Source organism: Scylla paramamosain, chromosome 10 (assembly GCF_035594125.1).
Source record: "Scylla paramamosain isolate STU-SP2022 chromosome 10, ASM3559412v1, whole genome shotgun sequence".
NCBI lineage: Eukaryota > Metazoa > Arthropoda > Malacostraca > Decapoda > Portunidae > Scylla > Scylla paramamosain.
Genome location: NC_087160.1, coordinates 26,595,286 through 26,612,386, shown reverse-complemented (window position 1 = coordinate 26,612,386; position 17,101 = coordinate 26,595,286). Strand labels below are relative to the sequence as shown.

General features: G+C 40.0%; 1 protein-coding gene across 5 annotated transcripts in view; it reads right to left on the bottom strand.

Annotated features, from left to right (window-relative positions):
• Positions 1-16,877, bottom strand: part of LOC135104447 (kynurenine/alpha-aminoadipate aminotransferase, mitochondrial-like) — a 33,413-nt gene extending 16,536 nt beyond the window's left edge. The window contains exon 1 of one of the 5 annotated variants that reach the window (XM_064011890.1): positions 16,732-16,877. The gene's annotated coding sequence lies outside the window, so the exon portion shown is untranslated. Of the gene's footprint in view, positions 1-3,003; positions 3,422-3,477; positions 3,551-16,731 lie in introns of those variants that run through there. The other 4 variants (XM_064011893.1, XM_064011892.1, XM_064011891.1 and 1 more) reach the window with 4 other exon arrangements.
• Between the last annotated feature and the right edge of the window lie 224 nt (positions 16,878-17,101).

Genomic DNA, 17,101 nt, shown 5'->3' with positions numbered 1-17,101 from the left:
AATCATTACTAGAGAATAGATAATGTATTGTGGTTTTGTTTTGAAATACCTTTGCACCAGTTACCCCAAAAATCCTCCCACCTCTATACGTCTCTCCTATTCAACTTCTGCGTGATTGATTAGACTAGTGAGAGTCTATGTTCAGGGTTAATCCAAGAATAGAGTACTTGTGATATTTTAATAGAAACCGACCAAGGAGAGTTAGGGATAGATAGAATAGTGAAAAGAAGGGAGGACAAACAAAGTGAATAAGAAAACCCATGGAGGGAGAGACAGCCACTTAGAACAGTGCCAAAAGTAGAGGAAGAGGAAGAGACTTGACACCGTGGGTTGCCCCAGATTTTTGCAATCTTTGTGGTTCTTGCAGTTGTTGAGGCAAGACCTCTGCTGCCACCCTGTCTCAGCACCATGTGAAAGCCTCATCCCATGCTCACTAACTCCTGCAAGACACGGTTAGTGGCTTTAGCCACTTTCGCATAGGTTTCTTCATCTACCCTGAACGTGCCAGCCCACCTTGGTCATTGCAGCTCAACTGGCGCATAAGCACATCAGCTTCACAGTTAGATTCAAGCGCAGCAATAATCCGCTTTATATTCTGTGCTATTTCTGACTTGGCTGCTCTGCTTGATGTCACTGCTTCCTATCCAGAGGATGACCAGGCCATATTTTTCTCTTAACACAGGCTTAAGCTGATCATCATCAAAAAATCTTTTGCTGCTGGGGCACAGTAAATATCCAGGTCACATTTTTGTCACCTATATCTAAGATTTCAGGGATAGGGGTGTGCCCTACTATTAGCAGTTACTATTAGCAGTTGATACTGGGAAAAAGAACAGAAAAGGATAATACAAAAGCAAAAAAATACTGATCACAAAAAAAAAGTATATTTGTATATAAAACTGAATGAAAGCCACCCCCCCAAAAAAAAAAAAAAATAAATAAAATGAAAAATTCATAGACTGTAAACTTACTGAAATTGGCCATGTGGGGTTGTCTGTGGCTTATCAGTTAAAGAAAGATACCACAGCCAAAACTAGCAGGAAAAATATCTCATTAAGCTGGGATCAAAAAATATATAGCTAAGGCATTACTTTCTCAGGAGAGTGTGCTACAATAATAATATATTTAACAGAATTATTTAAAAACTAATATAGGCACTATCAGCAATCTAACCTTCTCCAGCATTTGCTACAGTAGCCTCAATCACTGGATATACAGTACATATACCTCAGAGGCAGTAAATAAATTGGCAGATGTGGATAGGAAGACCTTAAGAAACACATCTGCCAAAACTAGGAGACAAATCAAGGAATCACAAAATGAGCTTATAAGACAAAAATGTTTGAGTATGGAATTAAAGTTGTATATTTTGGAAAGCAACATCCCTCTAGTTTGCTGTCAAACTATTTTCCTGATAGATTTCAAGGTTCTAGTGCAGTTTAACACAATACACCCATAGCACTTACTATCATGCTCAAGTTGTAGATCACATCATTTGGAGCATTTCTAATGGTTACATCATGTGTCAAATAACAAATAACTTGCAAACAAATTAAAAAAAATTATCTTGATTTTCTAGCTCTCATCCTCCCTCTCGATTCTGCACTGGCTCAATCGGTACTGTGTATGTGTTAGTATGTTGGTGTGGAGGTACTGTGACTGCATCACATTGCCACAGAAACTAGTCCTGTGACAGGTATTTTATTCAGCATTGTATTACCGCCTGATATTTTTGTTGCACTGGAAGTAAATTAATTGTCAGATTAATATGATTAATAATATTAATAAGGCTTTATGCATGACACATTTGTAATGCACGTAATGCCACTAATTCAAATGGTCCGTGTAGTTTGGAATCAGTCTGCAAGTAGTCCTCCATGAGGGTATGAAAGGCAGCAGGGGGGGCTGCCATGTCAGTTTTACCTTCATCATGGCGTCAGACAGATGTGCAGATTGTGATTTGGGTCTACTCAATTTTTCCTGTGCTACAGTGGGAAACCCAGGGATCTGTACATCTTAATTTTGTGAGTACCTCCAAATCATTCTTGTTTGTGTGGTGTGCTGGTGGAATATTAGGTTAGATCAGCATCCATTAGAGGGCATCCAGGGGGGAGGGGGCAAATCCACCAGGCCAGTTTAGGTTAGGTTAGGTAATGTTAGGTTAAGTCCAGAGAGGACAGAGCCCCCTGGCTAGTTTTGGTTATGTTTGGTTAGTGACCTTAAGGGGGCAGGTCCAGAGGGGTCAAAGTCCCCTCCCATGGGTGGTTTAGGTTAGGATGGTTAGGTTAGGATAACTTAGAAATTTTACATTTTCAAAATATGCTGTTTCTCATTCTTAGACTTTACAGAATGTCAAAAATGCCTCATTTTGGCTTTCTCAACCCAAAATCTCCACTTTCCCACAAGTTCCCCAAGCTTGTTGAGGATAGGAAAAGAGCAAAACAAGACAAGGTGTATTTTGTTAAGCTGCAATTTTACCAATTTCAATGTACTTCGAGTATATGTTGTCAGCATTATTTTTGCAGGAGGGAGGCATCCCTGTACTAAAATAAATAAATAAAAAAAAAGATTCCATTGGAAGATGTAATTAGAACATGATGAGGGGTGAAATCAGCCACCTATACCTACATTCCGATGTTGGCCCCTTTTATGCACAGCAGGGTTTCTGTGAATTAACACACAAGACGCTGATGGAGGTAGTCATGTATCGGAAGTGTTGGTATAATAAGTTTGAGGTAAGGAGAGGTCAGTATGTCAGACAATTAGCACGGGCTCACTCCAACAAACATCAGTTATTACAAAGAATGGTAAATATTAAAAGTCACGCGGCCTTTTTTTTTTTTTTTTTTTTTTTTTTTTTTGCTCCAACCTTTATCATGTTGAAGACCTGTGGAAAACCGGGATTTTCCGGTGAGGAAAGCTAACATAGAGCCAAACACCCAAAGAATGAATCCAAAGAATCTTATCCAAAGAATGAATACAAGGCAGCGTCCATATACTTACTTGAATTCATATACTTAAAGATCACTATACAAGCTATTAGCATTTCTTGGCAACAAACTTCATCATACCAAGCACCTTTCTCACAATCTATCGGACAAATGAATGGCAGTACTTCGAATCCACGCCATTGACCAACTGTATATTTATATCGAGTCTCCCCTGTATGACTTATGCTTGCTTACCCTTTACTTATGTGCCGTCGCCCACACAAACAACACCGACTTCTGTAGTTCTAACAGGGCCTGATTTCTAGAAGTCAGAAGAATTTCTTTCAATGTTTTAATGGACAAAATTGCGCGTTATTCCTTCCCGCAGGACATCCGGGTCCTCATCTATGTTGACATACTCCAATGCCCCCACACCCAAGATTCTCCAGGTAGCTGTCACAACTAGCAGCATTGTGTGTTCAAATGGGACTCTCGACCGCCCACTGTAAATAATTTTCCCATCCCTAGAGTTCATACACACAAGTACCAGGGTGTTTAGCTGAGTTTCAGGAAGTCACTCCAAGCTGTACATTATGTTCGAGACCTGTCTGCCACGGATAACGCCACTTCGGCTACCAGCAAACAGGGGACTGGGAGCTGGCATTCCAGTCCTAAGGATGTTCTATATCTGTCGTACGGTCCCTCATTGACTATGCAGCCCCTATTTTAATACAGTTTAGTGCCACCCAGCTCCGTCCCCTGGAGGTTGTTCAGAGTGAGGCCATGATAATAATTCCCTGCACACAATATCCTCCACTAGGGCAGAACTGTATGCTGTTCTGGAGGCGCTCCATATTGTGGCGCCTCCATAAGGATGTATACTTCTTTGTTGACAGTCGGGTTGCACTGTATGCTCTCCAATCTACCTCCCCCATGGACTGTGATCTAGTTAATGTCTTGATCTCATCCATGCCCTAGAAGGTGCTGGTGCTACGGTCCATTTCACTTGGATACTCTCTCATGTGGGTATCCCGCTTAATGAAAAGACAGACCGCCTTGCTAAAATTAATGTGCCCTTCAGGATGACACAGTGGAACCTGGCGCTGAGTACACTCTATGTTAATAGAGATTTAAGAGTAGCATTGCTGAGTAGCATTAAGGACCTTGTACATAGTAGCATTAGTGATCAGTTGGAGCTTTGTTGCCATAGGGGCAATGGCAGTAGTCTTCACTATGTACGTGTCCCACCAGAGCTGTGCTTACACTCATGGGAGACACACTGCATCACACGACAGGATGGCAACGAGGCTCATATTAGGTTGTAAATACTTTTAGGAAGTCAGTGCTTCTGGTGTATGTTGTGTGCTATGTGCTGCACCAAGGGGACACACACTGCGTCATTATGTCACGGAATGTCCTCCCATTGCTAAATTTAGGCTGCAAAGTCAACATGTGTACCCTCATTGACTATTTCTTAGACTCAGCCACTCTCAGGGATATACTCAAGGAATATCCTACGTTTGCTCCCAGACTGTAGGATATTTATGCAATAAGGTGTACAATATCTGTATTTATTTATTTACTTATATTCTTGCAATGTATACTATTTATTTTTATATTTTTGATACTCTACCCGTAAGTCTTTGCCCAGGAGGTGGGTGGCAAGGTCCATCCTCCTCCTTTGTTGTATTTCATTATTAATGCAACAATAAATGTATCAGTCAATCAATCAATCTCTTTTTAAGCTTGGGTGTTAGTCTGCAAACTCCCAGAAAGGCATCCCAAGCTTTCCCCACTTAGTCGGTTGTAGTTGGTATTCTGTTAAGCCATTACTTCAAGCTGGTTTTGCATTACTAGAGGAGAACGATTGAGACACGTATGTTCTTTCCGAGAGATTAGTAGAACTGTCATGGGACAAAAAATAAAGAAATTAAATTAAATAGAAAACACCCTTGAAATCCTTAATAACGATCACAGTATAGGAAGCCAATTCTTTGTACGTAGTTGAACCGCAAACAAAGATTATGATAAAGTGAATAACACACACACACACACACACACACACACACACACACTAAGCCACTACCAATTTTATATATATATATATATATATATATATATATATATATATATATATATATATATATATATATATATATATATATATATATATATATATATATATATATATATATATATATATATATTTATTTATTTATTTATTTGTTTATCTATTTTCTTTTTTTCTTTCTTTTTTTTTTTTTTTTTTTTTTTTTTGCGAAGTTCTAACTCAGACATTCCCTTAATCATTCGGCATCAGCTGGCAGGTAATTACGACAGCGGAGAAACTTTGCTTCCTGGTGCCGCTGCTTTCATGAAGTCTTGCTGGCAAAATAAAGATGGTACAGACGGACAGAGAGACGAACGAATATAACAAACAGGCGGACGGACAAGTATAATCATCGGCATAAACAAGCACGCAAATTATTTTTCACCTTTGCATTCTCAACTTGGAGAACGACGAACGCAAGAACTGGAGATGTCAAAAAAAAAAAAAAAAATAAATAAATAAATAAATAAAAAAAATAAATAAATAAAAATAAATAAAAATAAATAAAAATAAATAAATAAATAAAATAAGTAAAATAAAATAAATAAGAAAATAAATGAAATAGATAAATAGATAAAATAAAATAAATAAATAAATAAAATATAAATAAATAAATAAACAAAATAAAAATAAAATAAAATAAAACAAATAAATAAAAATGAATGAATAAATAAATAAATAAATAGATAAGTAAAATAGGTAAATAAATAAAATAAAAAGATAAATAAATAAATAACCTCAACCCCGTCTTAGTTCATCTTCCGACTGGCCACTGGTCTTGGAACTGATGAGGAGTTACAACGTCTAGTCACACATATGCTGATCGGCACACGAGAATCTCATCAACACTTAATCGTGTATAATGTGGATCTCATCATCATAAAGAGGCAAGTCGCTGCAGCTTACTTGGGATGCGATGTTTCTCACATAACCGTTGATTCCATTCACGTTCTATTCCCGGGGCAAGGTTTCATTTTGACATCCTTCATTGGGGCGATTCTCGACACGATTAACCAACATTATTGAATTATGAACCTCGTGGTTATCACCGTAAGCTTCCCTTCCCCACTCCTCTCAGAAAATTCTCTATCAGATAGAACACAATACCGATGCTAATATAAATATGGATGCGATTCAACCTACTTACCCTCATTTCTCTCTCTCTCTCTCTCTCTCTCTCTCTCTCTCTCTCTCTCTCTCTCTCTCTCTCTCTCTCTCTCTCTCAATTAGAGAGCGTTTCTTTTCTAAAGTTACCTGTATAATTCTTAACCAATCTTCTTGTGATTCAAAAATAAAACGGCAAGAACACTAACAACAACGCAGCTTACGAACTCAGACAGTCGATACTCCAGTCATGACAAATTGGATGCAGTGTGAGGTTGGTGAGGAAGGCAAACAGAGGCTGGGTACGTGGATTATGTACTGAACCTGGGTGATGTGACAATCCGCGTCCGTGCATCACCAATGCGGCGCTAATGGTTGAGCGTGAGACTAATCTGCTGTGAAAGCCTCATGAATATCACTTGCTGCTGGCCACGGTGACCTGGGGACGCCACGTTATGACAGTATAGGAACAGCGTCTGGGTGATGGCAACAGCTGTGTGCAGCAAGCGCAGGCTGCACCGCACGAATAACAGTACTTTGGAGGTCTTCATTAATTTATTTCTTTGAGCTTGATTTACGTTTAGTTAAAGCGCTGAAAGGATTTTCCGATAAAGGATGATGCATTGATTGGGGGATAAAGAAGCCCCACACAGGATTTCTTTTCTTCTTCTTCTTAGAAGAAGAAAAGAAAAAGAAATCCTGTGTGGGGGCTAGTGCTACGGCTTGGCTATACATAATGTTTATAGAAAAAGTTCGAACTACGGAAAAGAAGGAAATAAAAATGGGATCTCACAAATTGAATCTGGATACGCCATTTTCATTCACTGGAAAATTTTATCTAGACTCGTATTTAGAGGAGGGTTCGAGTGAGCGAGAGTTTGATAGGCTTGTAGCGGACGAAACCAGAGAGAGGAAATTAAAACATCGTAAGCAGCGAGCACTCATTTATGACAATGAACCTAACGGAAGAAATATCAGAGAGAGAGAGAGAGAGAGAGAGAGAGAGAGAGAGAGAGAGAGGAGTTCCTATAGGTCATTAGAAATATCAGATCTCACTCTTCATCTCTGCGCAACCTTTCCAAGGATTCGGAACTTGTATTCCTGACACCCCATCCTTGTTAGGCTGTTCCACTGAAAAGCGCGATCACAATACAAAAATGACAGCCACGCTATTGCTTCGTATTTTTTAGGGTTATGTATGTTACAAAAATGGTCATCAAGTAAAGCTGTTGACTTTTGCATCCAGAACCATCGAGCACAAAGTCTTCACAGACAGATCAGATAGAAGATACAACTGCGCAGCAAGGCTCATTTATGTACTATCGGCCCTCTCATTAATGGAATATGAGACTTACGAGGCTTTCATTCACTGCACCGCCTGGATCACAAAGGAAGGTGGTGGTGGTGAAGGAAAATCGTTTGCAGCTGAAACAAATGTTCTCAGCAAACTCGAGATAACATTAATTGAAGCAGATCAGCACTCAATTCCGAGAAAGTGAGGGAATAAAGAGCTGTATAAAAGAACGAGATGTTTTTAAACATATACAGTTGTGGTTATTTCTGTTGTGGGCCGTCTTCAAACTTGAAGGTCCATGTCACCTAGCCCTAGGAAATCTTAGGTGGAAATCTAACACACACACACACACACACACACACACACACACCTGGTCTACGCGTACACAAGTGAATAGAGTGAATTTTAACTAGCAACATACTTTTAGATATTAGTTAGCCTGCATGAATGAACTATACGCTACTCTATACTAGTTATAGTATTAAAGCAAAACGAGCTACAGTATAAAAAAAAAAAAGAAAGAAAAATGTAATTTACTACTGTCTGTCTGCAGGACGAGGCAACAGGGTAACACACACACACACACACACACACACACACACACACACACACACAGCGTTTGCCTTTCCTTCACGGCCGCTTTTTTTGTCCCTCGTTCAGACTTGCGTGCTCTTAAGACGCTTCTCTGCCGATCATTCCGCCCAGACTGCCTCGTTTCTTCTTTACTGTAGGAGGGACTTTTTCTGGATGGCTAAAGATTGCGCGTGGCGGGGTGGGGCAGGATGGGGTGAGGTGAAATCTAAACATGCCATCCCCAGAAAGACCTTTTGTGCAGGGTCTCGAAGGCAAGGAGGCCTTTTATCTTTGTTTTTGTTTCCCAACCCTTCCCCTCGCCTCGCCTGGGACCAGAAAACCGCGCACTGGTTGCAGGATTGGAAACGGGGTGAGGTGTGAAGGGAAGAAATACGACAGGAAAAAAAATAAACAAATGAATAGTGAAGTTTGGTTTTGATTAATCAGAAATGATGATTTATAGCTAGTTTTAATTAAATGTAAGAAAATAAATGTTGGCAAAGCACTTTTAATGATTCGAGCAAATACATAGATTTGTACTGACAAATCTGTCACATGTAAAAAAAAAAAATGAAAATGGAGAACATCAGAATTTAGAAACAAATTCATTATCTCATTTGATTTCTTTACTCGATTTTCTATTTGTCTACCTGCCTGTCAGTCTATTTGATCTCTTTCTTTGTATACTGGTGTGAGCCCGAACACCCTACATCCCCCCCCCCCCCCTCTCTCTCTCTCTCTCTCTCTCTCTGTCAAAGGCAAGAGTAAGAGAGACTACCAGATGAAGACACAAAAGCATTGCATTCACAAAGGGTCTTCCGTGTGTTTATCTTGTGGGTCAGAGAGAGAGAGAGAGAGAGAGAGAGAGAGAGAGAGAGAGAGAGAGAGAGAGAGAGAGAGAGAGAGAGAGAGAGAGAGAGAGAGAGAGACATGCGATAGGAAAAAAAGACATATTGGACGCTTTGGGTGGAAGTCTGTGATCCAATGGAGAGATTACAAGGCAGGAGTGATGGGAAGGGCTTAGCGGGGGAGGCGGGGAGAGCGGCGTGGGGGACTTAGGAGGGAGTGTGGGTCAGCTCTTGCCACCACAGCTGGGCCTGATGGTTGTAACTTTATGCAAAACACTTTGGGTTTTGGGATCAACACTGAAGCAATGGCAGGGAGGAGAAGTGCTAAGCTACCCTAAGCTTATCTCTTCCCTCGCTTCATTGAGGAGTTTATAATGGAAGTGATTTACTCTTTCAACTTTTTTTCACTGCTCAACATTTTTTTTCTCCTTCTTAATCACCTACAACTTTTCAGATACTTATACTCGCACTGCAGTCTCTTAGATAAGATAAAGTTAAGCCTAAAAGTATTCTTAAATAACCTTTTATTCACTTTTATTTTTAGTCCACCTGAGAAAATCAAGTTCGGGATGCCTTAATACTCCTTTCTGAAAACAAGTCAAGGTGGAGAAAAAAAAAAAAAAAACAGAATCAGGGGGAGTTACAGAGTTTTGGCAGTTTTGTCCAAAGTTACGATCTGTTTTTGGTCCACAAAGTAGGATTTATTTTCGTCTTCATCATACGCGCTAGATACTTTCAAAGGCACTTCAGAGCCAGTGCAAAACAATGCAAAGTTTGGGAGTGACATTAGCGAACATTTGTTTCAACTTGTGCAATTAGCTTCGAGTTAGAAAGCAAGCGAGAGAGAGAGAGAGAGAGAGAGAGAGAGAGAGAGAGAGAGAGAGAGAGAGAGAGAGAGAGAGATCTGCGAGCCTCTCAGCTGTATTGCATCACGTGACCTGTTCCTGTAACACCACCCATTGTGAAGGCCCGGCAAAGTGCTATTAAGGAGGAAATAACTAAGTCTAAAGAGGTGAACTCCCTCCAGGAGAATACGAGTAAAATTTCTGAGCTAACAACCCAAACAACTTCCACTAGAGCGGCTGCTGGAAGGCGTCGAGATGAGGGGCCGAAGAGCTTGATATTACGTTTCTTGGTTTTCCTCAAATAGAAACAAATAATATCCGTTGATGAGACTGGGAAAGCAATGCACGAAGGGAGTCCTCACATAAATATGAGGTGATGATAAATCTGCTTACCTGTTTACCTCTAATTCTTTGACGCTCAGGCCCGGGAGTAATGGAGGAAAAAATATTGCATGGAAAAAAAAAAAAAAAACTAGAAAAAAAGACCTGCAGTTAAGGAAGCAATGGTAGAAAATACTCAGAGAACAGCAGAGAGAGAGAGAGAGAGAGAGAGAGAGAGAGAGAGAGAGAGAGAGAGAGAGAGAGAGAGAGAGAGAGGTATGTTTAAAGGATGCTAAGAGATCACGTCACCTCTCTTGATGTTACTGTAACTGGCTACCATCGCCTGTCCCTCGGGAGCTTTCCGCCGACACACCACACGCATCATTGCATCTCTACTCCATTACACAGACACACACACACACACACACACACACACACACACACACACACACACACACAAGAAAATAATACTGCAATTGCTTCAAGGGCAGAGGGGCATAGTTAAGTTCGCATTAAGCAACTGACAAATAAATAAATTCAAAAGCGATCATAAAACAAAATTTCTCCATCAAGGACGACGAATGAGAGAGAGAGAGAGAGAGAGAGAGAGAGAGAGAGAGAGAGAGAGAGAGAGAGAGAGAGAGAGAGAGAGAGAGAGAACAACGCTTAGCGTTCCTTATGAGAGAATTTAGAAAAGGGACACAAAAAAAAATAGTGATGAAAATTATCAAGAAAGTATATAATGAATAAAGGTAGAAAGTCGAAAACCCTTATCTGTTTGACTTTTTTGTGGGAAAAAGAAGGACATTTATCCGGTTTTCTTCATGCGAAAAGGAAAAAAAACAACAACAACAACAACAACAACAACAACAACAACAACAACAACAACAACAACAACAACAACAACAACAACAACAACAACAACAACAACAACAACAACAACAACAACAACAACAACAACAACAACAACAACAACAACAACAACAACAACAACAACAACAACAACAACAACAACAACAACAACAACAACAACAACACACAACAACAACAACAACAACAACAACAACAACAACAACAACAACAACAACAACAACAACAACAACAACAACAACAACAACAACAACAACAACAACAACAACAACAACAACAACAACAACAACAACAACAACAACAACAACAACAAACAACAACAAACAACAACAAACAACAACAACAACAACAACAACAAGAAAACGCCTTTCCGGCTACACACAAGCATTCAGTGTTAAACCTCAAGAGGGATGGTATCAAACCATCACCGTCAGGAACCTCCAATAAACCATGTACTTCTGTGTGCGTCTCTATCTAGCGAGATGATAGTAGGATGTCTTGCTGAGTCTCCATGAACCATGCTGTACTTAGCTGGCGGCAGTAGCATAGTGGGTATGTGAAGAGTCGAGATGGATTTGGGGAGTCAATGCAGACACCACTATGCACGAAGGGAGGGTGCGACTGGCGAGGGAATAAAAGAGTGTGCTTGAGAACTGAAGTCAATAGCTTGCATGGTATTAATCCTTTCACTGATATGGTCGTCTTTTGTAAACACTGGGCCATATTATGAAACACTTCTGCACCGCACTTACACTACATTCAAAAAGTTCTAGTAGAAGTTACACTGGTTTTTATGGTTCTAGCGACAGATTAACAAGAAGAAGCACTCTTGAGAACCCGGCTAATCATTTGTGTAGCCTTTGAAAATGGTCATGGTGAGAGAGCAATTCGGGCCATTGAGAACAGAGTAAAGTGGTTTGTATGGACGTACAAAAAGGAAAAAAGAGAGAACAGGAAGCTAATTTTATCTTTTCTAATCTTCAAGACTATCCAAAACAACGTAGTGCAAAAATAGGTGTTTGGAAGTTGCAGTTTCTTATGGTAGAAATGTATCTAGCAATGAGAGAGTTAAGGCAACACTTCCCAAAGGTGACATCATTGCGGGGATGGTTACATGAGTCTTTACGAATCATTTAGTGACATTTTGAGTACGTGAATGATTCAGTTACGTGTTGTCACTATTATTTTATTATTTCTGTGCCAATTCTACAATTCAATTTGGATACGACAATTATTAATATGAAGGCGTTATTTATAATACTGGGTCTGTCTTTTTTTATTAGAGTAATGACCTTAATCGTAATCTATAAGTACCGCTATCAGTAGCAGATTACGGCATTACTTAAGAGATGGAAAGAAAATTTGATTTGCCGATTAAACATAAAGATAACGATAGAGAAACCTCTCTCTCTCTCTCTCTCTCTCTCTCTCTCTCTCTCTCTCTCTCTCTCTCTCTCTCTCTCTATACTCGTATATGATTAATCAATTCAGTGCACTGTCTCTGCTAGCTGCCTTCTGAATTAGTTTCTCAAAGAGGGGAACAAATAATGTCTTTCGTGATACTAGTAATATTGTTCTCTTCTTTAGCAACTGAGAAAAAACCGTGGATGTGTTCGTATGGTACATTTTTTTTTTTCACATAGCCACGCTACTTAAATTCCTGTCACACATAAGTGCCAAAGACAGCGGTTCCAACACTTCTACGTGTCCCTTCATATTCCCTTGACTGAACCTTCATCTTTTGACGCAAGGAAGAAAATAAGAGTTTCTGATATAAAGTTTTTCTTTAGCTGAATAATATTATCGATGTTTATGTATTTACTGCCATGAAAAGGATACGAATTAAAGGCATCCCAGGGAATATGTACATGCATCAAAGCCTGGTGGAGGCAGTTCACTTCACATTTTCAGAAGGTGCATTTTTATGCTTCTAAATGAAGAAAAAGTTTATTCAGAAGCTATATTTGGGGATTACAGAAGTCACATTCATTCTGTTTTGTGTGCTTTATGTATGTACAGAATCACTATACCTCGACGAGTTTCATGCTTCTCACTGGCCTGCACTGATGGAATACGGGACTACTCGTATACTGTAACTATCCATTAACTTCACGAAATCTGAAGTCTCCCTCAGCTGACCTACATTCTGTAGGTAAATACCGTCCATTATGGGTGCGTCCAATACCAAAAAAAAAAAAAAAAAAAAAAGAGTAAACACACGCAGGCGGCTGCAAAAATCCTTTCAGATATTAAATTTCATGCAGGCAACTCACTCCCTCGGGACATGATCAGTTACCGAACTCAGGCACACCGGAAAACTTTCACCATCTCAGGGGAAGCTTCACTGTTCAGTTCAACGTATAACATAAATTAAAGTGTTTCCCTGCATATTATTACAAAGTCGATTCTGATGGCTAAAAAAAAAAAAAATAAATAGATAAATAAAGTAAATAAAAAAAATGAAATAAATAAATAAGTAAATAGATAAATGTATAAACAGAGTATATAATTGGAATACAGTGAATAAAGAAAATGGAATAAACAAGTAAATAAAACTACACATACTAAATATGTTAAAACTAAAAAAAAAAAAAAAATAAATAAAGGTACGTCCATCATGCTGATCTCGCTCCCTACGTGATTCGGGGGAAAAAAAAAAGAAGCAAAGAAGCAAGAGAGACATATCAATATAAAATAACAAGTCGATATTTTTCCCCGCGTTATCGTTACATTTCTAACTAACAGTCTAATTGTTTTTCACCATTTTTTCTTACACCGCAGCACCCATTCCCTCCATTCCCGCGCACAAAAGTGGTAATAAACGGCAGACACTCTTCCGCGTCGGCTTCCATAAGGAGCCGTGACAACACCAGTGTTTGATTTAATTAGTCGCCTATTATTTAAGTGAGACCATTTCGTTAGGATCAACAAGTCTGTGTTGATCCTAACACACGTATCTGTGTGAATATTGTGTTCAAAACTTCAATATTCCCTCCTATTTAAGTCTAAGTCTCTCTCTCTCTCTCTCTCTCTCTCTCTCTCTCTCTCTCTCTCTCTCTCTCTCTCTCTTTCTTTCTGTGTGTGTGTGTGTGTGTGTGTGTGTGTGTGTGTGTTTTAATGAATAAATGCCAAAGAACTTGATTATGACTCGCCACGTTGTAATAGTCACCATGATAAAGCCTTCATAGTGTACGGAAATTATTGGTAACGATAGTGATTTAATCACCGCTGCTTGTGATATCACACCTGGAAATCTCACCACCTTTACTAACAATCCGCTGAAATGAAAAATGTGACCGTCTTACCTGTGGCGCGCTACTATTACCTGGTACCTGAGTGAAAAATGTTTATTCCCTTCGCTGTGAAATGTTGAGTATATCAGCGGTTGAGTGAGTCCTGAGTGACATCTGCGTGCAAAGGAAGTAAAAGAGAGAGAGAGAGGAAAAAAAAAAAACTCACGCTATTCGAAGAGTATGAAGGAATGCCATAAGACATAAAAAGAAAAGAAAAAAAAAAAACTGGGAAATGTTTGAAATTGAATAAACAGGACACGGATTTCTGTTGTAAGCGAAAGTGATAATATACTGGATGACTACGGCTGACCAAAATAAACGTGCCGGACTCGCACTTGCGTATTGTGCTAAGGTTCTGTTCCCGTCGACAAAACGGCCAGGCCATGCAGCCCTCGGGGAGTTTCTTGGTATCTCTATTAAGTTCTGAAATATATGTGTCAACGATATTATGTATCAGCAAAGTTAGCTACCTTAAAGGAAAAGAAAAAAAAAAAGGCGTATGCGTGTCTCTATGTGTAACCCAGTGTTGAAATAGAGAGAGAGAGAGAGAGAGAGAGAGAGAGAGAGAGAGAGAGAGAGAGAGAGAGAGAGAGAGAGAGAGAGAGAGAGAGAGAGAGAGAGAGAGAGAGCGCACTGATTGATTCATTCATGAACTCTAAGTCGCCTCAACGCAAGGGAGGGATAGAGTGTAAAAAAAAACAAAAAAACAATGACATGGAAGGCCATACGTACAATATCGAGGAAGGCTGAGATTATAGCACCGATAACCTTGAATTATGATGCTTCCCTGTTTTACTTACGTATTTCAGCCTCATTCATTTAACCCTTCAATATGCAAGAATCTGGAAAATACGTGAAAAGTTCTGAAAATGTCTCATACACTTCGATTCTCCTTTCCTGCCAGAGTCCCTGTCGACACTCTCTCCCCTCCCCTCCCCTTCCCTCCCCTCCGCTCCCCTCCCCTCCCCTTCCCTTCCCAGCCCCTGCCTACCCTCCTTCGTTCCCCTGCGTCTTGTTCCCTGATGAGATTAATGTTTCATTGGGAATTCCTCATTGATTTCGTCTCCCCTCCATCCTCTCCTTATTAAACCGCGTCTTTTTCACGAGTAAGTCCACCCCATCCTGCAAAGGCCCCTTAGCTGGAGTCAGCCTGCTTCCCGTATGATTTTTTAATACATCGCCTTATATTTTCACATTCGGATACTAAATTTTAGAGCACCGCGGATGCGGAGGCGGAGCCAGATATGCATTTCCCATAAAACCTCATAAAATTTCTCATAAAATAAAAAGAAGTTAGATATAATGAGTACAGGGGGAGTACAGGGGGCAAGGAGATGGAAGGAGTAGACGTGGGAAGAGGTAGATGGGGAAAGGACAAAAAAGAATAAGGAACAGGAAAAGAGAATACTTATCTCCTCTACTTTCTCTCTCCCTTCATTCACTCCTCATCCTTCCTGGTTATATTTATTCTATCTGCTTTCTCCCCGTACTCACATCCTCCTTCTTCTCCCTTCCCCCACTTCCTTGCCCCATGTACTTTCTTTCCCCCGTTACGAACTCCCTTCCAGTCTTCTATTCCACAATACGTCCCTTCCTCCCCGTGCTTCTTTCCTCTCCCTTCCTCTTTCGTCTTATCTCAAACCTCTCTCCCTATGACCTCCTCTCCTCTTATCTGTCCAAGATAAAGGGGCAAAGTAATGATACCGCTCTCTCTCCCTCACTCTTTCCATAGTATTTAGGGGCATATTCTGAAACACTTTTGGCCGCACCTTCACCACATTCCATAGGCTTTGATTGAAATTGCACAGTTTTCAGTTTTTTTTTTTGTCTATGATTCTAGTGACAGATTAACAAGATTTCTGTATTATTAACAGGAGAAACAGTCTTGAGAACCCGAATAATCATCTATGTGGTCTTTGAAAATTGGTGAAAAAGCAAAGCATTTCTGAATTTCTCTCTCTCTCTCTCTCTCTCTCTCTCTCTCTCTCTCTCTCTCTCTCTCTCTCTCTCTCTCTCTCTCTCTCTCTCTCTCTCTCTCTTACTTTTTCAGCATCCTTCACACTCTCATTTGGTCTCTTCAACTCGTCCTTACACACACACACAAACACACACACACACACACACACACACACACACACACACACACAGATCGGCAACCACAACGGGGAGACAGAGGCGGAGGCGGATCATTTATTATATTATATTAAAACACGGATGCGGGTAGTAATGCGGATAGTATTTTCATTGTGCATGCTCAGCGGATGCGGATGAGGAGGCGGATATCCGATACATCACTAGTATACACCTGTTGTAATTCCCACTTCCATCAATTGTGACTGTTACGTTTCTGAATTTTGTTTGCATTATATTTTACACATTCAAAGTATTTATCATTTTCTTTTGCAAAACAGTGTTGCGATGTTCACACAATAAGATATTTCCATACATCTGGCATCACTGTAACTACAAAATGGACCTATAGGGACAGGAAATAAACAAATGAACACTGCGCCACGAAGCCAAATGGATGAAAAGTTCCTTACGTAATGTCGTACTGTTGGTTATAAAGCTGGACGAGAACAAGACGACCGATCCTTCGGTTGCACTGACTGAGCGCGCACTGACGAAGGAACACAACGGATGGTGGATAAAATAGTAAATAGCATAACCTTCACTTCTGCGACCTTGAGGCGTTGTTGTGATGGCGGGCACGCGTGAAGGACAATGAAGTCTCTAGATAACGTTACAATTTATTCTACGTCTGTTTTGAACCAAACATGCACCATTAAACAAACAATAGTCGAGAACATGAACAAGCTATAGGGTGCAGCCCGAGTTTCTGCGGATAATGGTAGCGGTGAAGATACAGGTAATTCTAAGTCGAAAATGCTTTATGTACATTTGCATTTCGAG